At 39.0% G+C, this 27,994-nt stretch overlaps 1 protein-coding gene across 1 annotated transcript in view; it reads left to right on the forward strand.

Annotated features, from left to right (window-relative positions):
* The first annotated feature begins 1,011 nt into the window (after nt 1–1,011).
* NLGN2 (neuroligin 2) overlaps nt 1,012–27,994 on the forward strand; it is a 2,850,277-nt gene continuing 2,823,294 nt past the window's right edge. Inside the window, exon 1 of the mRNA XM_044077021.1 lies at nt 1,012–1,754. The gene's annotated coding sequence lies outside the window, so the exon portion shown is untranslated. The remainder of the gene's footprint in view (nt 1,755–27,994) is intronic.

A 27,994-nucleotide genomic window follows, 5' to 3' on the forward strand; every position in this document is an offset into this window, starting at 1 on the left:
CTGAGCAATACAGGGTTTAATGTCTTAATTAATTGACAAAATGTATTTTTTAAGCGATTCTATATGCACACATGCAGGCCCGCTCCTTTGTCGTTAGTTGAAATAAATTATTTTCCCCCAGACAAGCGATAGTTCATTAATGGCATTTGTCTATACTCTACTCTTCTGGGTAGTGTATTATTACAACTTCACACAAATTATTTTCGTTTCATAAACAACACTATGTAGTGGAACAAAACAAAGACATTATAATAAATTCAAAATTAATATATTTCTTCGGCAGTTCCTATTTTCTTGGTGTATTAATTATCTCTACAGTGGTGGGCACCGCAATAACCTGCACATCTCGTCCCTAACACTTGGGCTGTCCAGTATTTCCCAGTATTGCCACCTCTGTAGAAGATCACTGTTTACTTAACTACCACAGCCTATTGTTAATGCATAGCACGTCTATGTCACCTCTCTTGTGACACCGTAGGGTATGCCCTTTCTGCCTGGGGGATCTGCTGCTTCAAATCCCACTGCTTCCTCATCAGAGACTTTTAGATAGATCGCGCTGACACATACATTAATACATATGCGAAATTAGATTAAATTAGCTTGCCCACCACACACTACAGCAACACTATTTTACTAAGGCATACATTTGAAATAAATGATGCCTGGTCCGCAAGCATCCTATGTCTGTTCACGTCACGCATTTTATTCTACTGGGCTTTAGATACTGAGTTCAAGTTTTATCAAGTGGCACGCATTTCTTCCTAGATGCCACATGCTGTGCCATGCAATTCTGATAACAAAGGTCGAGAGGGAGAGCCCTTACTTAGTACTACATTACGGGGGTCACCACACTCCCTTGTAGTTGGCGCAGCAGAAGCGTCTCGCTCACATCTCCCCCCTCATCTAAGGTGACCCACCACCACCTCCTCCTCCTCCTCTCCAACGGTGGCGGTACAGCTTTAAGAGCTGCTGCCATGACGTCACGCTGATGCAGGTTTGCTGAGGCGCTGCTGAGTGTGGAGCTGCCTTGATCCCTGAACATTGCACCGAGGAGGGGAGCGTGAATGGGGGCAGAAGACAGCCTGCACACTGCTGGAGCTAGCCGTGCCGAAGGGGAACCAGTGCTGTAGTGAAAAGGATTTTTTTGGTAATCTGAAGTATACATTTTTTATTTTATTATTTTTTAAGACAGAATTATGGTCATAGGAAAAGAGAAGGAAGCTAGATACTTGACAAGAAATCTAACTCTTTCCTAACAAAATTCTAATGTGCATCCAGACCTGGGAATAAAAAAAAGGAAATAAGGATCTAAGCATCAGGATTTTTTAAGTGAGTTTGCATTCTGTAGCAGCCTATGTTTTTCAGTACAGGAGCCTACTCGAAGGAGACTTAGTGGATCATTTCACTACATCTTGTGATCAGAGATGTAGAGAAGAAACGGCTGAATGAGAAGAGGCGAATCAGTGGCGGAGAATGGAGGTGCAACGTAGCTGGGAACCGGCAGCAGCAACGCATTAGATTGAAAACGATTCCCCATTTATGAAGTAAAGAGAGGGGATATTATTCTTTTTGTCTTCATTTATATTTGGTACCATCATTTTTGTCTGGAAGATACGAGCTGGGGGGCATTTTTGTGCCAGGCAGGTCTAATGCCAGAGAGGAGGAGGAGAGGAGGGGGCGCCTCATCTCTTCGTGCCCCGTTTCTTTAGCGATACGAATGGGGAGGAGCGGCAGCATTAGAGGAATTTAATAAGGTAAGTGGCTCGTTTGCTGCATTTCCAAGTCTTTGCCATTTGCTAGGAGAGGAGGAGGAATGGGGAGAGAGGCGCTTAAATGAGGCAGTTTGATTCATCTCAGGTTTTACAGAGCAGATGCGCTGCCAAAAAAGGGAAAAATACCCTCATTGTAGCCACCGCTTCTGTCGGCACAGACTTCAGTGGACTAATTAGCGTTTTTACATTTATTTGTTAAAATGCGTCGTAATGCACCTTATTGGGTTATTTTAATGCATTGCACCTGTTATCACTTGCATGCTACTTTTCACTCTTGCTGGATGGTCGTCATGTTATTTCCCCCCCTCGAATTGCGGGTAAACATTCTACTTCTTAGACCAATAATTCATTTTTTAAAGATTAAATCCGATTTTTTTCTTCAAAATATTTCGTAATATTGATTTTCACATATTCAACTGACCTTAAAAGAAACATGATCGTTGTATGTACTACACTTCCCACATTTTCCTCTTGCTGTTGTATTTTTTTGCCCACTTTCTCGCTGAATTTTAATGAACATTATAGCTAGTACTTACTGTTGGGCTTTATCAGAAACAGGCTAACAACACATGTAAGGTACTTAAGTATTTCTTATCTAAAATAAGATAAAATATTAAACTGTGAGGCCTGTCTTCTCTCAGTCCCACAGTTATGGATCACTGTTGCTCTGATTGAATAGTCAGGCTAGAACAATGGTTTTGCTGAATGATTGGTAAGGATGGAGCCTGTCAATGATGACATTTTGGTGACAGACATATATGTATCTTTAATTCTGGCTATGGGACTATATGCTCTCTGATTCATCAGGGAAAGCTGTCCAAATCAGGATTGTTGGCAGGGATACCTAGGGTTGCCACCTTTTCAAATACCCAAAGTGGGACATTCTTTTGTAGAAAGGTGAGATTTTGCAGGACAAAACATACAGTGCAAACTACATAACTTCACCTTTTCCCCAAATAAAAGCTCCTACGTGTAGCATTTGAGTAGTTTATACCATTTTATATAACATTTAGGTGTTTTAGACACATATAACTGTTTTATGCTACCACTTATGAAAACTTGGGAAATATTTTTCTCCTAAAATCTCAGGACATTTTCCATTTTTTAGTTTAGTTTTTTCCTTAGGACACAACTGCCCAAAGAGGGACAGGCGGTAACCCTAAGAATGCCTTAGGTATGGGTGGATGTGATTCAGTGAGTGGCACAGTGTTTAGTACAGTACAAGTTTTATTTATAAACTTTGAAAAAGTAGGATATACCACAGCATTTGTATCACATAGCATAAAGAACTCAGTGAAATTTATAGCTACATGCCATAAAGGGTGTGAGAATGTAGGACAGATTGTTTATCTTTAGTGATTTGTGTGAAAATAGTCCTGAAGTTCAAGTGATCTGTGACCATGTACTGGCTGTAATTTTTATTCAAAATATATTTCACTCCATGACTTGATCACATAGAATTGCTACTCGTTTTGGTTAGTGAGTGAAGCATGGCAGTTGGAAGAGGCATTATAAAGTTATTTTGTGCATTGCTAATTTTCCAAATTTTACAAGGTTTTGTATTTTCTGCCAAACTGATTTGAGGATAGTAGCTGACACACATTTGTTTTTAAAACTGGAGACATTATAAAACTAGATTTTTTTTTTGGAAGGGGATGACAGATGCTCAAAGAGCACTCATTTTTGAGTTGTTCACACTCCACTGAGCTAGCTGCTTCACTTTAATTAGTTGAGTTTAATTGGGAAGATAACTGTGCATGTTGTCACAGAAATAGTGATGATTTGCCAACATTGGGGTTGCAGATGCTATCTGACTTCATGATAAGAGCACCTGCCCTTACAGTATGTAGGTGAGGCAGCAATACCAAGTTTAGAGGTTCCTTCATGTGAGGCAAAAATAGTTCTCTTTAATATGACATTTAATTTACTTGTTATTTGTACATTTTAATTCTGGACCATTGAACTTGCTGTGATATGTTCCAGTCTTTATCACGTTAACAGTGTTTATGAGACTGATCCTCATGCTTGGTTTGTAAAATGTCATGTAAAATGCATGTCATGTAAATGAAGTTTGTGAGTTTTGAGTGTGAGGTTGCAGTAGAGAAGGTGGCAAGAAGTGTGATGTAATAACCAGAAGCATTGCAAGCCATTTAAACATTGTGGTGATGTGACATGAAACGTGACCGTAAAAGGTGAAGGCACTGATTCTTATTGCCACATGTGGACTGAGGTTTGAATGTAGCTGTTGGTATTACTATGGACAGAAGTTTGAGATAGATTTGTTGGGGAGGGCATGCCTAGTTTACTCACAGCCTTCTGTACTTTTTTCTGTTGAATGATTCAGGTGTTTGTTTTCTAAACTGTTGAGAAAGAATCACTTTAAATACTAGGGTAGAAAAAGTGACCTAAGTTAACAGCTATTGAAGTCAAAGCCAACCAATATATCTCAGATGTAGAAATGTGTATTTATATCAAGATTTTACTTTGTGTAACTGATAAAATACAGCTTTTTCATTGATCTTGTTATAATGAAACTTTATTTTGCCAGTAGAAATATTTATACGAATACTATGTTTGTTGCAAAAAATGTTATTAATGGATTTGCCTGCACCTTGTGTTGGTCATCACATGTTAAGCTGAATGGTTTAAGGAAAATGTGGTTGATTTAACTCCTCTTTAACCCATGCCCTAGTGAATGGTAATGCATATATTGTATTTTGAACTTAAAAATTTAACTCAGCTCTAATATTTATTTATGAGATCTCTTACTTGTAAGATTATTTTGCATGTACCAGTGTCATCTGACGTGTTTGACCAATCAGATAATTTCACAAACCGACCATATCCGGGTCGATAGCCTAGTAACCTGCAGTGATCCTGTATGATACAAAGCACATGATCTTTTGCTGGTGGTGAGGTACATCCTTATCACAGGGCACTTCCCTGCCTGATGACCTGTTCCTGATTGGACAGTATGGTGAATATTTACAGGATATGTCCTTAACAAAAAAAAAAATAATTTTATTGCTAGGAATATCCACTGTATTGACTAAGACCTGTTCTGTAATCAGGCACAACTCTTGCAACTTATTTGTATTCTACAAAAAGAAAGAGAACATATACCTTTCACAAGTATTCATTTGACACTATATTCCTTAGTGTAGCATTAGTTTTGCTACATTAGTGGCAGGGTTTACCATCATTGTTGGAGACTTCCTGACATTATCATATTTCCATATGCATGAGATGCCAAGGTTTGCATAGCAAATTCCATTGCAGAGCATGGACCTTATTTCAATGTCATTCTTCACTGTTAAGGTTGTCTTTGTCTCAAGTATAGGTTCATAGGTAGGTACTAGGCTATCTGCCCAAAGTCATTTATAAGCCTAGCCAGAATGTGTTGGCTTTCGCCACCCCCTTAGATTCGTTCCCTGTGCCTCTGTCCAGCAGAGTCACTGAAGTGATCCCTGGGGTAAATGTTCTGTTTCCCATCCACTCATCAAGGTTTCTCTTGAAGAGTGTTAGTGAGGAGCTCTGCCTAATGTAGATTGGAATCTTGTTCCAAAGCACGGGAAGTCTCTATGACAGGAATCTATCCCTCCAGCATGTCCTATTTATTGTTGTGGTGAGGTTTAGATCCCTAGAGCGTGTGGCTCAAGGGGATAAGCTTTTCTTTAGGTGGAGCATGTCGATCAGTTCTGGGTTGGACATGGCCTTGTATGACAGGCAGAGATCACCTCTGAGTAGGCAGTATACAACCGAGTACAGCTGGAGTTTCTTCAGTCGAGCTGCGTAGGGCATCTGTTTGAGGCCAGTAATCCTCTTGGTGAGGTACTTCTGTGGTCTTTCCAGCTGTTGCAGGTGTCTTGTAAGATGCATCCCAAATGGGGTGTTGTACTCTATGATGGGTCTGATGAGCGATGAGTAGAGGGGCACAATGACCTCTTTTAATCTGGATGCGAACCCTTTTGTGATAAGGTGTGCCACATAGAAGGATTTTCTAACCACTTTGGCAATGTGATTATCAAAGGAGAGATCACTATCTACTTGGGTCCCCAGATCCCTTATTATGCCTTCCATATTTAGGGGACTACCACCTATGTGGTAGTTTGTGGGTACTTTGTTTTTTCCAAAGGGGATGACTATGCACTTTTTGGCATTTAGCTTGAGGTCATGATTTTGACACCAGGTGTCCGTCTCAGTGAGACCCTTTTGGAGGATGTCTGTGTCAGCCGGAGAGTCAATTATAGCCCCTAGTTTGCAGTCATCTGCGAACTTGGTCAGCCATAGTCCTCCTATGCTTGCCTATACCTCTGAGAAGTATATGCCGAACAGGAGGGGTCCTAGGACTGAGCCCTGGGGAACGCCACTTGTAACCGGTTTAGAGTCAGACCTAGCTCCCGCAACTCTTACCATGTAGGTTCTGTCCATGAGCCAGTTGGCAACCCATCTTGTGACATAGGGGTTTATGTTCAGGCTGGTGAGCTTGTCTATAATACCAGAATGGGGAATGGTGTCATAGGCCTTTGTGAGGTCTAGGTAGGCTGTGTGTACCACCTTTCCCTCATCTATAGCCCTGGTAACTACTCAAAGAAGTCCTCCAGGTTTAGGAGGCATGATCTGCCCTTAACAAAGCCGAACTGGGTAGGGTCTAGTGTTTGGAGGTTCTCGATGTCTCTCTTAATGAGTTCCATGATGATTCTCTCCATAGCCTTGCAGACCAAGCTAGTCAGACCTATAGGGCAATAGTTCCCGGGGTCTGTTGTGGCTCCACCTTTGTGGAGTAGAATAACTGTTGCTGTGCACCACTCTATGGGTACGTAACCTGTGGAGAGGCTGAGTTTGAACACTGTGTTTAGGTGAGGGGTTAGTTCATCTTTGAGCTCATGTAGGACGCAGCTGGGGGCACTGTCTGGTCCCATTGATGCTGTGGTTTTGGCTTTGGAGAAGGCTGTTTTAACCTGAGTGTCTGTGATTTCAGGAGCTCTACATTCTTCTGGTATGGTTATGGGCCCTTTTGGGGGTGAGAGGGGGGTGAAGTTTGCGCTGAGCCTGTCTGCCAGGATGTTGGCAATATTGGTTGGTTCAGTGTCTTTTGTACCATTCTGCACCAACTCTGAGCAGATCTGAGCATTGCCATTTAGATTATTGACATAGCTAAAGAATGCCTTGTCAATTTTTCTTTCGAAACTCGCCTTGGATAATTTTATGAGGGATCGTAGTTTCTTGCTGATACTGATCAGGGATGTCTTCCCTTCTTGGGATTTTACTCTTTCCTGTACTAGTTTCCTCCTTCTATTGTATAGCTTGTTTGTGGCAGGAGTCCATCAGACTGGTTTCCTTTTCTTGGAGGAGTGAGCCTTGGTTTTGCTTGGGATAGCACAATCCATGCATTCTTGTAGGTGCCCGTAGAATGCATTAGTAAAGGATTTTGCAGCTTGGACAATATTATCCTTTAGTATGGGGGCTTTGAAACTTTCCACTTCGGTCTAAAGTAACGTGAAGTTTGCTTTTGAAAAGTTTTTCATGGTGGTTTCCTTGACCAGGGGTGGGGCTGGAATGTGGATATTCAAAGTGATTTGTTTATGGTCACATCTAACCAGTGAGGGGTTGACCTCTGGTGTGGAGCACCAGTCGCTCATGTTGGTGATGACCAGATCCATTATGTTGTCACCTCTGGTGGGAGTGTTGACCAGTTGATCCAGGGCATTTGAGTTTATAAATTCTAGGAAATGTTGGGCAAGGGAGTTAGTACTTGAGTAGTTCTCCCAATTAATGTTTGGGTAATTGAAATCACCCAATATTAGGGTGTTTGGTAGGACCTTTATATTTCCCAGTGTTTCCAGAAATGCAGAATGGGGGTCCTGGGACATGGAGGGTGATCTGTAGCAAGCTACAATTTGAATTGCAGTTTTGCCCATTGTTAGTTGCACGTGGATGATCTCTGAAGCATCGTGCTGTGCCACTAACTTGGAGTTTTGGGTATCCTTGATGAATATGGATATGCCCCCGCCTTTTGTATTTTGGTCCGGGTTCTGTGGCCGAAATGTATGGTATGAGTTGTAGCCTGGTAGTGCTGGGGTGCTCTCTGGAGCCTTAAACCAAGATTCTGTTGCTGCACATATATTGATTTTCTCCACACTGAGGAGTGCCTCGAGTGCGTTCATTTTGAGGATTAGACTTCTGGCATTGAGTAGCATTACCCTCAGTTTTTTGTTACTTGTGATATTTATGGTGGTGGGTGTGTCTTTTGAGCCTTGCCTAAAAAAGGCACTATGGGGGTGGCAAGAGCCTTGGCCAGTATTCGAAAGCCTAAGGGTGACAGGTGCAAGCCATCTCTAGTGAAGCAGTATGGCTTGTCGAGCATGTCATCCCAGATGGACAAACACTAGATCCCCTTTGAATGACACCAGAAACTTAGCCAATTGTTGAAATTGATAATTTTTTCTTTATACTGTGGTATCATTCTTGGTGCGGGCAGGATGCTACTCAGGGTCAGGGTCATACTGGCCTGGGCTACAAGATCAGAGAGCTCTTCCACGCCTCTTTTCATGTAGTCCAGGGAGGTACGGCTCAGGTCATTTACACCAACATGGACAATGACAGAGTCATATTTGTACTTGTTCTGGAGTGACCTGAGTGCTTGTGTTAGTGTGGCAGATCCTGGCATCTGACAGACAGCTAACAGTAACCTTTTCCTTATTCAGCTTAGTGAGTGGGACGTCAGTGTACCTGACTATAGAGTCACCTATTACTAGTATGTTGGGTATGTTATTTTGCCTTAAGGGCTGTGATTGCATGGCACACTGGTTTTGTGAAGTATGTGTTTCATGATTTGTGTTGGGGGTGGAGGTTGCTTGGATGTCTGCTTTGGAGGTCTATGTTGCTTTTGCTTGATTATTTTTATTGTGACTGAACATTTTGTCTTTCCTTCCATCTCTACCAAATAAAATAAAAATATTTGATGGGTACTTCAGTGTTTCTTTAAGAACATGTTCCTGAACACAGCCTTCCTTCTCCTTCTCTTTGTGTTGTTGGACGGCAAGTAGTGGCAACATTCCCACTGGTTGTGCAAGGCTCTTCCTCCTGTAAAAACAATAGTGCTGTCACTGGTAGCAGCAGCTCACATATTACTTCTCTTTTTCGTTTGGTCAGCTGTGTTAGAAACATTTAAGATGCAATTTTAATGTCATATATACTAATTACTAATATCATAAATTAGTGGCTGACAATAGAGGGGAGAAATGAGGGTGTATGTGCAACTTGTTGGTCACTCCCGCCCATACACATTGATAATGGCACCTGCAAGATCATCAAATGATGAGGTGCCTTCTTACGTCTTGAAAGTTTATGGTCCAGTCATCTAGTGACGTAACTAATGGATACTTCTGTACTGTAGTATGACCCTGTCAATAGAAGAAGATGCCCCTTAATGTAGACTAGGGTTACATCAAAGAGTTTGCCATGCAAGGTAATCACCTAGGCTAGGATGTCATTGGTAGCAGGAGAGAGCCTTATTATAAGCGATGTCTTTGACTGAAGGAAATTATTTGAGGGGAATGGTCATGCAAAGTAGACCTTACTGTAAATTGTATCTGTGCTTGCAGGACAGATTCGATTTTATTGCATTATTTTTAATTTAGCATTCGATGACCATGCAAATGTATAATTTTAATACATCATATGCAAGTATCACTACATTGGGGTATATAGTGATATGGAGTAATTGATGCTGTGACACAATAATAGCAGTTGTCTGCAAATCTGACACATGCTAAACACGTGCACTGACTGGTTACCAAAATGCTAAAATATCTTTGTCTAAGAACACTTGTATTTCAATAGCACTTAATACATATTCTGCTGTGGCTCTCATTTTTTGATGTCCAGTGCTGGTCTTGTAAGAAATGCTCTGTTCAGTGAGTACCTGAGATGCTTTGAAGTATGGATAAAGCATTAGCAGTTATGTATACTGCAAATCTGAAAAGGGTTGCATGAATGTTTGAGGTAAATGCAATCATTAACTGAGGTAACTTTTGAGAGATTTGAAGAGCTTTGAACTAAACAGGATATATTCTTCAAGAGATCCACTCAAAAGGGCACTGAAAAAGAGAAGGCTTTGATTGTGACGAAATGCTTTTCTGTGAGCACTGTTAGAATTTGAGAGGAGAGGATGAGTTAAGGCTAGTAGTATTACAGAAGAAAGTTAGTGGAAGTGGAAGACAAAAACTGAAAAATATCAGTTTAAAATTTTAGGAGGCAATCGCACTTGTTTAGCTGTAAAGGAGAAGTGTAGCAAACCATCTCGCTTTAGAGTTGTTACAACTTAACACTTAAAATGTTGGTTTACAAAATGGTGAAAAATAAGCAGGTTACTACAAATCATGACACATGCAGGCAAAAAATTCTACCAGAAAATCTTCCAATCCCCTGAGTCCCCACACCTCCAACTTAAATATTCTAATTCCTATGTTGCAGTTCTGCATCCTCTTGGTTGGGGGGAATTGCGTCCCTTTCATAAGGCTGTGTACTCCTGTATAAGGAATACACTACAGAATTACAGATATCATCTGACTAATTTAAGATCATCTGATATTTGATCTTTTTATCTTTAGAATGGATTGTGTCTTATAATTATGCTTATTTGAGGGCAGTAAGACTACATATCCCAGTTTTGTGTTTTGCTGCAGTTGTAGCAGTGTTATATTTGTTGCTAGCATGGACCAGAGTAAGCTATATTGTAAATGATGCAAATATGTGGGATATATTGTAATGTGTAATTATATTCTAGTAATGAGAAACAAGAAATGAATTTAATATTCTAGTACTGAGAAGGAATAAATAAAGTAAGTTGGTTTTAGATGCCTGTACATTCTGGCCTGTTGAAGTTGTGATCCAATGAGGTTAAGTGAGAGGAGGATCATGTAATACACTTTCTAACTGACTATGAATCTTTTATGAATATATATATCTATATATATATATATATCTATATATATCTATATATATCTATATATATATATATATATATATATATATCTATATATATATATATATATCTATATATATATATATATATATATGTGTATATCCTGTTTGGTGCCAGGAGATACCACACTTTGCAGTTATCTCTAGGATACTTGCAATGACTTTGACCAGTGTTTTTGAGATATTTGGTTGTAGATGCTAAGTTGCAACTCATTGCCCTGTTTCAGCAAGGTTATTTTGAAGTGAAGTACTGCAAATGCTGTGATCAGAAAGAATCTCAACAAAAAACGTCTGCATACTGAAATGCATGGAAGTACAGTAGATTAGAAATAAAATAACTTTATGAAGAGGGAAAGTATCAGAGATACAATTACCACACGTGTTACGGAGAAATCGTTAATAACTCTTTAGCAAAGACATGGATGGAGGATGGCCATGGCTTTAAGAAAGCAATGTTGAATCATGTTTTAGTATTAGTAAAACAATATATGCAAATAAAGAACACTGACCAGTGAAAAAGAACTGCTTATGGGGCATGCCTCCACTATTGGGGAAGTTGGTGCTTAAAAAGTAGATTTGGACTGTAAGGTAGACCTGTGTTGCTGAGCATGACTTACAGGACAGAGCTTCATTAGTGGACAGACAGCAGATGCAGGGCATGATTGCAAAAGTCAAGTCTACTGCACAAGGTGACTCTGGCTGTGTAATGTGTCTACAGTGTAGTTGATGTTTCAGACTGCAGGATAAACTGCAGAAGATGTTTTTTTTTTATTGTAATCGTGTTTACACTGCAAGGCAGACCTCTGCTGTAATTTGCAGTTCATTAATATAGGACACATTCTGGTTACAAAGTAAATAGTCATTGCAATTGACATCTCTCACATCAGAACATCCTAATCACAGTGAATATGTTTGATTTGTGGATTTGGATAGGGAATATCTTTAATTGCAGGAAGTCTTCCCATTGGAGAGGAGGTCAGTCACTGATGGTAGGATAATTCCCCTTCAATACAATGCTACTTGACTGCATGGTAACTTTTCATCAGAAATGATAGCTGTACTTGTAGGATAGCTAACTTGCTTTGGTTGGGTAATGACCCCCAGTGCAGATGATGTTACTGAGTTCACTATGGCCTTAAACTCCTAAATGTTCCTGAAGGTAGGATCATATTTGATAGAGGATCTCAGTGATTCCATGAAAGATTGCCATCAGGGACATGGGGGGATGCCAAGTCATTTTCTCAATACGTGAGATGCTCCTGAATGCAGGGACACCTTCCATCAGAGATAGAGTGCCCAGTACAGGAGGATTGCTTCCCACTGCAGAGGATATTTCTGACTGATATTCTTGGTTAGATCTCCTAGACTGCAAAACATCTTACTGGAAGGGAAATCCTTAGATGCATCACAGCTCTCCATTTCAGGGGATACTGTTAATTGCAAAAAAATATTTTCTTCTGAGAGTCTGCCATTGTTTAGAGGATAGTTTGCTTACTATACTGACCTAAAACAGTCAAGTTAACCTAACTTATCCTTCTGGGTATCCAGAGTAAAAGATATTGGAATGCTTCAGTGAGCCAACAACTTTCCATAATGTTTAATGCTCTTATTTGCAGGCTTGCTCTCTCTTGCAGTGGCATGTCTGTGAGTAGAATCATTTCCCATTAAAGGGAATACCCTGCTTGAAAGATAGCTCCATTTTAAACAGTACATTATCATATTAAAATATTTCCCATTTCAATGTGGATACCACTGATTTATTTGAATACTTCTCGATTGTGTGACATGTTTCTTCTTACTGAGTAGGTCCACAGAGGAGGAGAGTTACCAGATGAAAACTATATTACATTTTGAAGATGTCTTTTTATGGGAGATTCACATTTTTAAAGAGGGTTTATATTTCTGAATGTTTATCTAGAGGCATTCCCTTAATAAGTGGAGATGCCTTCCACAAAAAAAAAAAGAAAAGAAAAAAGTTGCCACTGATGCTTGGGATGCCACAAAAGATAGAGTGTTCAACCAAAGAAAGAATGTTTCCAAACTTATTCCACAGGAGGGTATCACACTGAAGCAAAGATAGTGCTGTACTGGAAAAAATTTGCACAAAGGCAGGATGTCCTCCAGCAGAGGGATATTTCACTGAATATATGATTTACTGAGTTAGGGAGGTTACTTTTCTGCATCATGTGTGTACCTGTCTAAAAGGAACTATGTCTAAAAGAACAGTTGTCCCCATCATAAGAGATAACCTTGAAGCCGGGTCCAGTGATGGGAGATGTAACCTTAGAAAGTATAGGTTAAGGGATTAAGGGATTTCACTGACGGCAGGATCATCACCTGTCAGAGAGTTGTCCTCGAAGATAGTACAGAGTGTTTATTCTCTGGAGACAGCTTACGCTTAGAGTAGGTGCCACTTGGGTATCCTTGCTGTTGGATGGGCTTAAATGAAGAAAGTTGAGGTCATGGAGGGGATGCAGATTTGAAGACCCCTTTTGAGGGCTTTATTCTTTGATTTGAAGAGTGAGACATTATTGGAGGAGGGTGTACATTGAAGTAGGGATGTTCCATTGAGAGGAGATCATTCTGAAGGTGTTGCTGGCTTCAGTTTAAGGAGTCTCTGAGGCAGCATGGAGTTCATTAAAGCAGATGTCCCATCAGAAATTATTCCATGAAAAGAAAATACTTTTGTCTTCACAGGTTATCTAACTAACTGAAAGCTGGTGGAACTTAACAGAACAGGAGGATGTTGAAGACATCAGTATTGTGGTTTTAGTTAAACACTGTCCAAGAACAGTATATAACTTTCTTCTAGAGACAAAGAGTTAAACTTGAAATCAAAGAAAATGAAATTCTCTGTATATACAACAAACTAAAAAAAACTCCAGTTCTTTTCCTGCAGACAGTACCTTAAAGGGAAGTCATTAAGGAAATACAAAAAATGGACTTGTGTTCTCCCCTCTCCAGCAACTCTCGCCACCAGTTTCCTAGTTATAATCCAAGAAAGTGTTCTTCTGCTTTCACTGCTGTTCTACAACACACACACGGTCAGCTCCTTTACAATGCCGATCTTCTAATGCAGGTAAAGAGAGGAAATGTCTAGAGAAACTTGACAAGAAATCAGAAACAAATCCTAGCAGCACCTACTGCTCATCCTTGGAACTCTGTGCTCACTCTGCTTTCACTGCTGTTCTACAACACACACACGGTCAGCTCCTTTACAATGCCGATCTTCTAATGCAGGTAAAGAGAGGAAATGTCTAGAGAAACTTGACAAGAAATCAGAAACAAATCCTAGCAGCATCTACTGCTCATCCTTGGAACTCTGTGCTCACTCTCTTTCTAAAATTATCGCAAAATTATTTAATTTGTCATTATCAGTAAGATTCAATCACAATTCAAATGTTCTTATATAATTCCGTCCTCCTTCCCAACACTGTTACCACTATATCTGTATCACTAAAATCTTTGTGAAATTAGTATGCAATCAAATATTTTAGTATCTCAACACATATGGAATGATAACTGCCTGTCAGAATGGACACATCTTTGACTTCTATCTACACTGTAACTGACAAAACTCGTATGTCCTTGGAAGAGGAGTAACTCACAGGGACCTTGTTCATACATCTTAGTAGGATATTTGAAAATGTAAGACATCCAACCATTTGAACAAGTTGAAATTGTTCAGCTTAGAGGTTTCTGTGTTTTCTAACGTCTTATTCAGTAGAACCTTTACAATACAAGCAGGAAATGGAGCAACCACTTAAGGTTCCTTGATAGCATGGGACCCGTTATTTTCTCACTTTTCATACATAACATAGCTGTGGGGGGATATGATGGAATCTAACACACTTTTTGCAGATGATATTTTTCTGTACTCTCTGGATCTTCATTTTAGCAGGGGCTAAAAAAATTTTTTCCATTTTGACACTGATTAACAAAAACTAACAAGCAACTAACTGTACTAAAAGCAAGTGCCTTTCTTCTTAAAATGCTCTTAAATACTACAGTGAATGCAATGCAACCATATAAGCGCAGTGCAGGGAGGTGCAGAGGTTATCATTGTTGTTTCACAGCAAGAGGCTCTCCGATTTGCTTCTTGACTGGGGTGTGACCTGTGCGGAGTCTGCATTTCCTCCCTGCTTTCATGTGGATTTCCGCCAGGTGCTCCAGTTTCCTCCCACATTCAAAAGACATATGTCTAGAGCTTTTCTCACTGGGCCTCCACTGAAAAATTGGCTGTGGCCTAAGTTGGACTTTCCTGGTAAACAAATGCTTAATAAATAAATAAAATAAATACAATTTCCTGGGGATTATAGTTGATGTCACCCTCTCCTTCTGCATTTGTATAGACATTTATTGTGGAAAAAAGTAGTATCCCAGTTAAAGGCCAATCGATACATTTTGGGTCACCTGATACTGGATACCAGAAGAGCTGTAGCTAAAATGTACTTATTCTCAAACTCAGATTTCCACTTTGTATTGTCATGTTTCATTCAGCCCATATTACCAGCCTAATAAAAGCAGGAGCCGATGCAGTCTGCAGTTTCATTAACTTAGTCCTATGGATGGAAAATCACTGATCCCCTCCTGAGATCAGTTTTATCGAAGTCCATTTGGGACTTTCCAGAATTAAAAAAAAACTGTGTGGATCATGTCAATATCATTGGATGGTTGCTAAGAAGTGTTAAGTCCCATCTAGCAAAACTCCTTCATCAACTCAACCTGAGTACCTCCACTGGTTATGTCCCATGGTGTGGAGAATGACAGTTATGGTACCTTTGCATTAAGGCGGTCCTTCTACTGACTTTGGGTAATTACAGGCCTATTAGTCTCCCCAGTATTATTTGCAAGAATATGGAATGTGTTATAGCCAATCTAGTAAAAAATGATATAGATGAGCTTATATCCTTGGTTGCATATCATTCCGACTTTGCCAGAGGCAGTTCATGCCTGCTGAAAATAACTGAGTTCCTTAAAAGGGTTACCAAGGCAATGGATAATGGGCATGCAGTCCATACTCGCTGTTTATCTTCATCTCATTTTGACCTTTGACATTATCCTTCATGCTGACATTATTGACAAACTCTCCTAACTAAGCATTAAGCTGTACCTAGTTTGCGGGATAGGCAATTGGCTGTCTGATAAAACTCATACTGTTAAGATTTGGGGTATGTGCTCTAGACAGAAAAATGTCACTAGTAAAGTGTCCAGGAGCCCCTCCTCTTTGATATCTGGTTCTCTGCCATAAAAGCTGATATCAAGGGACTATGGTTAACCAAATTTGCTAACGATTCCAGCATGTGGTTGGTTATCAAATCCAATTCAGATGCTCAAATTCTCCAGCAAGATCTGGACCAGAAAATGCTTGGTGAACTAATACAGGGCTTACTCTCAGCACCAAGAAATCTTATATATTAGCACTGTGAATTAAAGTGTAATACAATACCTTGGATGATGATTATTTTCTTCCATGATTTGTTTAAATAAATAAAGCTGCATATAATAACCACAACTATAGCAAAGTATACGCTACTGGCATTTGCAAATTTTAAAATGCCAGACAGTAATCTTAAGTTCTTGTGAACCAGTTGCACCCCATTTTATGATATAGAAGCACAGTTTTCTATTATAAGAAGGAGGGTAAGTCTGCGTGTTTATATTGCACCAGTTTTAATAATAAGAGCCATATCAAGGACTTTTGATTTTGATAAATCTTGCAGATAGCATAATACTCTGCAGTTATTTAGAGTGAATGAGAATGACATTGTGATTTAAAATAGTTTCTTTAATAAATAACATTTAAGATGAAATGTAATACTGAAGAATAGTTGTATCAAATATGTCAATGAGATAATCTTAAAAAGTAGGTGCAACTCAAAGATGCTTTTACTCTTTCTTAAGAGGGAAGAAAGAGTTGTGACTGATTTAACAACGGCTATAAATTTCTGCTGTCCATCAAAGAGAGGGAACCTCTAACTGAAAGAGGGCCTGTATAGTAACTGCAGCAGGTTTCCCACTTAATGTAATTAATTAAACACATCACAGAGCAAGGGTTTAATTTTGTTTTCTAAAAAGAGCTTACTCAAGAAGATGACTTGCTGATCTTACTACAGCCTTCATGGGTAAGAAGTGGAGTAAAGATTTATTGTTGGCATCAGTTAGATCAAATATTCTTGTATATGTTTATTATTTGTCTGTAAAAATCACTGAACACAGTTCATTTTGCAAATATACAAGTCATAAATAATAAAATAGATGCAGATAAACTGACCCTTGTATGTTTAAAAGGAGGAGTTTCTGTGCTAAAGACTTGCTAAAATATTTTAAAAACAAAATATAGTTTAATACATTATGCTTGCAGTGTTTTACTTTTTTTCCCACTGGTGTAGGTAAGAACATATTATGGTAAAAGAAAAAGTATATGTTAAATCTCTGCTGTTACTTGTTTGCTAAATGGACAAATGAACTGGTCCAGGTCGAAGTGTAACTATATAGCAGGTAATTGTGGGGGAGGCCTCAGGCCCAAGCTATGGATGGAGGCAGATTGGCAGGTGGCAGTGGTGTATTACTGACACTGCTTTCAGAAGCATAATATTATCATGGTTTCATAAACAAATGTAGATACTGCTTTTGCAATCATGTGATGATGTAATACAATGAGCTGAATGCTACATTTGTAGTAAGCATACAGCTTTAGAGTGGAGGATTTGTTTTCTATGAGATGACAGTTTTTTTAAGCCTCACTTATGAGTTGGGGGTACCAGTCTGGGGCACTGCATTATTAAAAAGCCAACTACTGTGATTTCATTTATGGGAAATGTGTTTCTATAACTTTATAAGCCCATGACATGCTGTATAGCTGTTATGTAAATATGCCTTTGTTATTGCAGTAGTCATAATGCTATTATCATATATTATCTGAAATAGCTGTGATGGCCACTTGGGGTGTGTATAGTCTCATGATCCATACTCTGGACATCAATTTGTGAGAACCACCAAAATATGGCCTCTCAAGCCACACGATTGACACCAATATGTGAGGGACAGGGCTCCGGTCATTCATTTTATTCTACTGCACCAGTGAATATTAGTAATGTAAAAATAAATAAAATGTAAGACAAGAACTGGTTATAGCTGTCTTTTTATCTTTTAGATGTGGATGCCAAAGTGCTAGTATTTCTTGTGTATGTCTATTATTAGAATGCATTTTAAAAAGTGTAAGGTTAATAGCAGATACTGTAAGCAGACTAAATATGTGATCTTTGCAGTCACATTGATTCCCACGTTTGCTAATTTAGACTTGGTTCACTAGGCCAACAGTCTGGCAGAGGATTAAAACTATGAGGTGCTAATGAACTACTTCCACTGGTATCGGGTTTGATTCCCTCAGCCTTCATTTTCAGTATACTGTGCGACTTTGAGCAAGCCACTTAACCAGACAGTGCTTTGGGTTAATTGAGAATTTGAGCTGTGCTCCTTAAGGGTCTCCTGGATTTGTACTTAGTAGCTACCTACAAGGCTGGGAAATTAATTTGTTTTACAAAATTATTTATTCAAATGCACTATGATTTACTTATGATGATTTTTTTATATTATCAGGTCATCGAAAAATTTGAAGGTATTTTTATATTTCTTGAACATAAGTGCTGAATTTTTATTGTTTTCTGCAAACATATCTATGAATATTATTAATTTTAGTAATGTAGAAATTACTTGAGATTCTGTAGGTAAAATGTTCTAAGGTATACAGAGAACCTACCTTTGTAAATGGTAATCTACGGAAAATAAATTGTCATCCAAAGTGTTTAAATGAAAATATTATTAAAAGTCAGTTCTTTAGAATGTCCATATTTCTAGAAGAAGTCAACACTTTTTAGTGAGTATTTTTACAGAGACAGGCTGTAAAATGGAGGATGTAATGATGAATGTTGCTGACCAAGATGTGGCAGATGGAGCAGAATTATATAGACTTGCTCTGCTGAGCAAACCTTGGAACACCAATCAGACAACAGAAAAGGCATTAACTGAGGAGTAGTGCGTACATATTATGCATTTAGTGTATCACCTTCTGTGGATTCTAAATATATCAAATATATAGCTGGGGATGACTGGAAATAGTATAAGTAGCTCCTACATTTGTTAGCAAAAAGGGACTTGATATTAAGTACATTTTGGACGTACCTGACTTGCATCTTCTTTCCAGTCAGAAACTAAAGGGGACCTATCAATGTGAAATTGTGTCCATATTGCACATTTAACAGAGGGCCTCACATTTTGTTTTAACTATATTTAGATAGAAGATTTGGTGCACACGAACTCTTTAACTGTGTGGCTATATGTGTTTCTATATGGGTAACACCACTACAAAACTGTTTCAGTACATCTGTGAGAATATGTATTGTAGAGACTGAACAGTGACTTCTATAGATAACGTTTGTGTGCTCTTCTTTTAAAATGTTTGTGTTCAATGTCTTTCTGTTAGACTGGACTTTACAGGGAGAGATTTTGATAGCTTACTCGCAGACACGTTGTACAGCAGTCCTTACCAGAAGGAAATCACCACCAGGTTTGAATGACTTGCTCAGCATAAAAAGTACTCTAAAGTTAAGGTCCCTTAAGTTAAACTAGGCTCAACTATTTTTTTTTTATATTTCATGTACATTTTATTATTTTGTAAATATAACGCTATACCAACTGATTTACCTAGTTCACAAACTCCTTATTACTAGATTTTAATACATTTGTGATTGTTTCAGTACCTGACAGAGAAGTGTTTTTTACTGTTTTAGTTTTTGTAGGTTTACCTTAATTAAGTAGTTTTGCTGCATAGAAAGCTGTAATTAGTTTTAATAGTTACAAATCTAGTTGTTGCAAGAATTACATAACATGTTTTTTCTTTTATATAATGCACTGTTTTTCAGTTTTGGATTTGCTCTAAAGTCTGTGTTATAAGTTGAATAAAAGCACTTAATTTTTTTTTTTAAATAAAATGTCCATGGGCCAGATTCAGTAACGCCTACACTGTGTACATGATATGTATTCAAAAACATTCCTACCACATTTTTGTGTTTTCTAGTCACTCAGAAAAAATTACACTGTGTACGTGTAATCTACATATTGCGGCAACCTTTATGAATCCCTGCCAATATTTAAAACTGTAAGGAAACTAAAATTAGGAGGAGGAAGAAGGTGTGAGTTATGCCTGTGTTGGCCTGTGTTGATCATTCACTCAGAACAGTGTACACAGTGTAGGTGTCATTGAACACTAGGGCATATGTTTCCTTTTGGGTTTATTTATTTGTATGTGGAAGTTTGACATCTTTCAGTTTTTGAGGCAAGATTATATGAAATCATAGGGAATGTTTTGGTACCCATTAAAAACATGGTCAGTTTGAGGCCATACTAAATTCCCTGTAGATGTGCCTAATTATTCTATTTATTTAGTATATTAACAAAAATGCAAAGATGAAACATATCTGTACAAGTTGTGATGTCAGAAAAGGGTAGTTTAGCCCACCTACTTTCCCCATATCCAAACTTCTTGATACACTGTCTGAATGTACTTTATAGCACCTTGATTTTTCCTATAGGCCTCTTAAGAAATGTGTTGTATCAGTTTAACAAGCACTGTATTCTAATACTGTTTTATAGGTTCATGGGTTCATAGATTAATACTAGGCTGACTATCCTTGTAGGCCATTTTAAGCCTAGTCAATTACCTCATGTAAGAATCAAACCGTGCACCTTGCATCTGTAAGGTAACCATCTTAACCATTATAGCAACCTCCTACTGTTTTAAATGTAGGTTATTCTCCACATATTCTGTAAAACATTGGCACCTTGTATATCCCAGGCCTTACAACTTGCATTGTTAAGCAAGATCCTGTTCTGAAATATTTCTACAGGGCCTTGGTCAGATCACTTTTTGAGTATTGCCTGCTATTTTGGAGGCCATCTAAAAAAAAGTACATCAGGATTCTATAAGGAATTCAGAGAAAAGCTACAAGAAAGACATATGGGATGGAAGTGAAGGGCAATGCCCATAAGCTAGAAGAGGTAGAGATCTTCACAGCTTCTTCATGCCTTCTCAATGTGCTGTAACGTACTAGTCACTTGCTTCCTTATATTACAGAAAAAAAAATGACTGCTTAATGCTTGAGACCACTGTCTGCTATTTTTGAGTTTTTTTTCCTCTTCCCAGCGTTCTTCAGCTATGGAATTGGTGTACGTTTAAGAGGAGGGGGTATGCCCTCTTAGCAAAAAAAAATGTTTTAAGCCATTTTTTTCACCTCTTACGTAATAAGCAACTTATGAGAATTTGTGGAAAAAAGATATTGCTATGAGTGATCAGCTGCCAAATGTTCTTAGCAGAAACACTTTAGCAGCATGCTTTTCATATAAGAACAGAAGAGACGGGGGGGGGTGTGCGGAGATGATACAGATGCATACGATCATGTCAAGAGATATGTAGGAGGTCAATCTCAGTAGAAGAACAGAGGAAGAAAGAAGGCATGCAGATAACAGATTGTATAGACTTAAGTTCTCCCTGGATCTGTGATGGTACCTTTTTTGTACAGGGAAGGTTGTAGAACCATAGTATAGACTACTAGAATGGTTTGTGGTAAGGGAATCCACAGATGCATTCAGGGATTGTCCATGAGGAGAAAAGGATAAGGGCAAAGACATAGTGGAGGGAATGTAAAATATTAAGATCAAGCAAATGCAATGTAAGTGTAATATAACCCTTGGTCTGTGTAAAGTGGTGGAAGACAAAGTACTGCTTTAAATACGGAATTCATGGATAAAGAGTATACAAGTATGTGCAAAAGGGAATATAATATTAGAAAAGAGGAGCAAAGTAATGTAGATGAAGGTATAAGGAAAGACTGATGGAAAATAAGGTCAATGTGAAAAATTATAAAAAGGGTGATGGAGGATATAGGGGTTGGATACTTTATGCAAATGGTTATTGCAAGTTTACTGTAATGGACAAAGACAGATGCATTTAGTAACAGAATAGTGAGCTGCTGATGGAAGGAAGTCTTTATTTAAGGTTAAGGAGTGAGTTGCATTACAGCAAAAATAAGTAGCAAAGATCAAGGAGGCAGTGACAAGGGTAAAAAAAATAGTCTGTAGAACTAAATTAAGGAAAGGACAGAGTGTGGGGGATGAAAAAAAAAATGTACTAGCCATATGTGAGATTTAAAGGTGGTGTTCTTACCTACACTCCAGCCATCTCAGGACTTACTGCTGGTGAGCAAACAATGCCAGTTAACTCATCCTGATGCATGGGCACTTTTCAAGTCTGGATTAGGAGTCCAGTCTAAGTGAAGGCTAAGTATTTTCTGCCTTGCGTGGGATTTTTGACTCAAGAATAAAGTTGAGGAGAGTATGCACTTCAGTTTAGCATTACAAGTTTGTAGAAGTACACACTTGCAGTAGTTCATTATAGCCAACCTGCCTACTAATGTGTACGGTTGTTAGAAGCATAAAAAATGAGCCTTCCACCCACCTGCTGGGTGAAGCTATTCCCCTCTTAATACAGGCATTGTCTAATAGTTTTGATAGGGAGTAACAGATGGCGTGACCAAGCAAAAGGGTTGGTGGTCATGGGGGAGACATAGACCAAAAAGTATTTAAAATGTAACATGCTAAGCTAAGAGAGTGAGCACTAAATAAAGACCTAGATGATGAAGCAGGAAGGAACCATAATAAATAAGTGTCTTGGAAAAATGTAGTTAATCTAAAAAGAAGTCAAGTATTATAAGGTAATAAAGAAACGTAACTCTGGTAACTACAGTGTAGATATAACAAACTGGGAAGGATATGAAGTTGTTTTACAGATGGCATGGAGTTGATCAGATAATTTGAAAGGAAGAATGCTTTAGTGGATGAATCTTCTGCAAGAATGAACACTTGTGAGCTAAACACTAATGGGTCTAAAGGACAAAGCATGTTATTTTTCTGGAAGATTGGAGCTGTTTGTATGTAATTCTAGAGCGCGTACAGCAAGGATGGATTTAATCAGAAAGACATCTGTTCAGGGACAGCTGTTTAATAAACAGAAGAAAAAGTGGCGCTAATACCTTTTAACAATTTTATATAAAAATAGGAAAAGTTAATAACACAATGATAGAAGCGTATAACATTTGGCTTGGGAGAGACTGCATATTTCTATCAAATGAAAGATGGTTTAAAAAAAACAAATGTGAAAATATCAAACTTAGATGGCAAAACAAGGCACAAATGGAAATGTAACAGTATATAATGAATCATATATAAATTGGTGAAAGAAGCTTAGAAGCGGAGGCTTTTGCCAAGAAAAAACTCATAAACACCAGTTTATTATATAGGATGGAAAACTAAGGGCATGATTTACAAATTTCTTACAGCACTGTATGAGAAATTTGTATCACAAAATTAAATAAATAATATTAGGGAATCAATGTATGCTCAATAGAACATGCATAAAGAAAGCCACCAGTAACATGGGGAAAAAGATGATACTTGGAATTCTGTTTTATAAAGTAAGTTCAGTTAAGAGAGTTAATAATAGGAACAACAAGATGTACAGATATTTTAAAGTAATAGTGGCTAGTAAGACTGAATACATCATTGGGACTACTAGAAAGAAGTGATCAGTTTTATCCTTGTGTCAAAACGGATGTAAACTGCTAAACTAAGATATTTAAGAAAGGTTATCATTGTCATTGTGGAGCTTTAAGGAAAAGATTGGAGGGATAGAAACATTTTTCTTGAATTTAGTTGGGAACCAGTTTTTGCTTTCAGAATTAGTTATGTCAAGACACAGAATGTGAAAGAAACATTCAATGAAAGGCATTATCAGCTAATGGCCTAACAAATATAATCAGTAATATAGACAAACCTTATAGTTAATGTGGATTTTGTAAAGGAGACTCTGGCTTGCTGAAGGAGTGCTGCATGCAGACATGTTAGAAAGCCAGTAAGAGAGAAAAGGGGGAATGAATGATACCTTATTGATGAAATTAAGGATAGTAGATTTGACGGTGACACAGTGGTGCAGAAGTTAACATTGCTGCCTGAGAGCACTTGACTGGTTCAATTCCTGTCTCAACCCTCCTGCCCAGAGTTTCTTGCCATCTCTTTTGTCCATGTGGATTTTCTGCATGATTTGTCCCTCCATGTCCTAAAAAATAGGACAAAAGGTGAACTATTGTTTTTTGAATAGCCTGTCGATGTGTATGGGGTTCAGTTCTCTTAGCCTGTCGATGTGTATGCGGTGCAGGTCTTGGAAAAACTACTCATGCCAGCACACAAATGCCCAGAGATTCCTCGATTTTTATTAATGCAAATGCCTTGCAACAGCTAGCTGATACCCCCACAAAAGGTGATAATATATTGGACTTGCTATTAACCAACATGAGTAACCACTGCAGCACCCCTACGGTATTCTCCTCCCTAGTAAGATCCGACCATAAAGCGGTCACTTTCGAAGTCACCATCTGCCCTAACCCCCCTATAGCTACAGTCAAACAAAAATCTTCTCCAAAGCTGATGGCAACCTCCTGAGGGATGGTATAAACAGCTTCACTGCCCCCTCCCCCACTGTAGGAACTGGCACCAATGTCCAAATCTACAGCAAAGTACTATACAAGCATTTATATAGATGCATGGAATCAAGAATACCTGACCGGACAAAATCATCCTCCGTAAGGAAGAGTAAACGTGTCTGGTGGACATCTGCAATAAATAAACTGTATAACAAAAGGAAAAAATTGCTGTCCAGGACCAAGAAGGAGCAGGTGCCCAATTGGAAGCAATCTCTCCTTAGCCTGAACAAGCAAATAAGAGCACTAATGAAGTCCTCTAAAGCCAACTTTGAGTCCAAATTGGCCACATCTACTAGAGGCAATCATAAGGCCTTCTTCACATATATCCGCAATCTTAAAGGAAGCACCCAGAGCTGTTCAGAACTCGTGGTCAAGGACACCACATGCACAAATGTTGTAGATATAGCCAATCTGCTGGCTGACAGATTCAGTGAAAACTTCTCCCCTCTGTCCCCCCCATCAGTAAATCAGAACATCCCCAGTACCTGCCTCCACCCCTTATCTCTAGGGAACTGGTCATCACAGACCTCTCAAAGGCAAAAAATACAGCCTCCATAGGACCCGATAACATCCCAGGCTGCATCCTACATAAACTCAGGTATGAACTTGCAGTACCATTAGGCATCCTATTCAACCAAAGCTTGAGTACCGGCTTTGTCCCAGCCGAGTGGAGGACTGCCACTATCATCCCTTTACACAAAGGTGGAACATCCACTGATCCAGAAAATTATAGACCCATCAGCCTAACTAGCCTGATCTACAAGGCCATGGAATGGATTATCATGGACCTCATTAACAGGGAGATTGCCATCCTCCAAACACTCGACCCCACACAGTTTGGCTTTGTCAAGGGGAGGTCATGTCTGTTAAATCTGGTCGACTTTTTTGAGACAGTCACCAAAGCCATGGATGAGGGGAAGATGGTGCACACCACCTACCTTGACCTGGCCAAAGCCTTTGACACTATTCCCCACTCAGGCATAGTAGATAAACTCTCTCAACTAGGCATCAATCCATATGTTATCAGATGGGTAGTAAACTGGCTCACTGATAGAACCCACCTAATCAAAATAGGGGAAACCACCTCAAGCAGTAGACTACCCTAGGGACTGGTCTTGGGGCCTCTGTTATTTGGGATATACTTCTCTGAGGTGCAGGCCAAGACCCATGGGCTATGGCTGACCAAGTTTACAGATGACTGCAAGCTGGGCGCAGTCCTCAATTCCCCAAGTGATGTGGACATCCTCCAAGTGGGTCTCACCCAAACAAATGACTGGTGCAAGAAACATGGCTTCAAGCTGAATGCCAAAAAATGCATCATCACCCCCTTTAGGGAGAGTGACATCTCCACATATTAGCACATTAATAACAATGTCCTAAGTACACAATCAGTAATGGGGGATTTGGGCACCCAGGTTGATACCAACCTGACTTTTAACCATCATGTTGCTTCCATTGTACAGAAGGCTTTCTACATGGCCCACCTCATAAGTAAGGGTATCTCATCCAGGGACAAAGAGGTCATAAAACCCCTGTATTCTTCCCTTATAAGGCCAATTATTGAGTACAACACCCCCTTCGGCATGTGCCTCACAAAGCACATGCAGCATTTGGAGAGACAGCAGAGATTCCTCACCAGGAGAATCCAGGGCCTCAAACACCTACCCTACACAGATAGGCTAAAAGCCCTGTCTCTCTACTGAGTTTCATACAGACTCCTCAGAGCTGACCTCTGTCATGCATACAAAGCAATCCCAGACCCCGCCTTGATTGGACTGCTACATATCTGCAAGCCAAGCTCCACTCAAGCAACCCGTACGCGTGACCTCAATCTGGTCTGTTCCACCAACAAGTCCTGTTGATATCACAGATTTGTGTCCCAGAGACTCCCCCATCTGTGGAATAGACTCCCTCTCCATGTCAAGCAGAGCACCTCATTATCCCTTAATAAACGCAACCTGGATAACTGGATGGGAAACAGAAAATACACTCCTGGGATTCCACCTGTGTCCCTGCTGGACAGGGGCTCTGGGTGCTGGCTTGTCTAAACATAGGCCAAACTCTTGGCTAGTTTTCTAAGGGCCAATAGCCTAGTAACCTCATATGATCCTGTGATCTCGACTGACTATGGCTCCATCTCCCACTCCTTTTCTGTCTCACATCTTTTGCTTACAGGGATACAGTCTGGCTCCTCCATGATCTGAAAAAGGATAACATTGATATAGGAATGTGAGTGAATATTCTAGTCCATCTTATTGCTGTATAAAATCAGAGAAGAAACAAAACTGCATAGATAAGAGAGCATTCACTGCATTGTTACAATTCAGTGAATATGACCCAGTGAACTGGCAAGAATGGACAAGCAAGCACCATGTAGATGCTTTCAGATTGGTTATCTTACCTGACTTGTTTGACCTTTAATCTTCGTCTTTCTATTGCACCTTCATCCTTATCCTCTCACTGTTGTTATAAGTACATATAATTTGTATAATCTGTGGAATTATTGTAATATTATCTTTAATCATCTGTGCCATTGTGATTGTATTCACATAGCCTGTTTCTGAAACTGGTAAGTTGTGATTTAGTGCACTACTCCAACAAGCAAACATAAAAAAAAATAAATGCTTTTGCAGTTTGATGGCAGTATGAAATGATAGATGTATAGAAGGCTTTGAAGCTGTGTTTTACATTAAACTCTTGACTAATAATCAAAAAGGCCTGGTTCATATGGTAGCATTAAAAAGGAGAAGAAGAAATTGGCAGGGGTTTGTATAATACTTAAAAGCAAGCTGAAAAATGGCTATTTATTTTGAAGTTCCATTTGAAATGGTCTCAGCAGTAAGAACGCATGTGTTTTATATTATATATTTTACATATATCTCTGTGGTACATTGACATTGATGCCTGTTATGTGAGTCAGAAGTAAAAACATATAATCTTCCCTTTTCAGTGCATCATAGGAGCTGGGGAGAATCAGACCTGCCCCATCCCACAGAAATAATAAAGCACATTTCTGTGTTACTGTGAGACAGAAGTTTTCCCTCAGATTTTGCTTCAGATGCAGTATGGGTCATTGAAGTCTCTCTTCCAGTGATGTAACATCCAGTCATATATAAGATTTGGCTGCATATGTGTGTGATAGAGAAAGAAAGTGGGACAAAGATATTTATTTATTGTATGAGAACTTTCTCTTTTTACAGGGAGGCCTGGAGAGATCTCCAACAGTTAGTTACACATAATGTGCAATAATAGTAAATATGGTCAGTACCAATGTATAAATAAATAGAGCATGTAAATTTCAAATAAATACATTATATAGACTGTATTTTAGGTTAAGACATTTGCAGTGGCGGCTGGTGACTTCAAATCAAAGGGGGGCTACAGGAGACAGCTGAATGGGTGGGGTCAATGGGAAGGGGTGTGACCAACAAGAAAGGGGAGGGGCTATGCTCAAAACCACAAAAACTAAATATAATGCCCTGGGTGCCAAACCGTCATTATGAGAGTCCAATCAAGACAAAATGAAGTGTAGAAGAATAAAAATGTTTCAATGCGTTGGCTGCATGACAGCTTAATATCTAGATGGAAACAAAAAAGGTTGTGAGGCATCAAAAAATAAATTACTTTTTTTTAAATACA

The sequence above is a fragment of the Protopterus annectens genome, chromosome 7.part0 (assembly GCF_019279795.1).
Source record: "Protopterus annectens isolate FY-2018-M chromosome 7.part0, PAN1.0, whole genome shotgun sequence".
NCBI classification, from domain to species: domain Eukaryota; kingdom Metazoa; phylum Chordata; order Ceratodontiformes; family Protopteridae; genus Protopterus; species Protopterus annectens.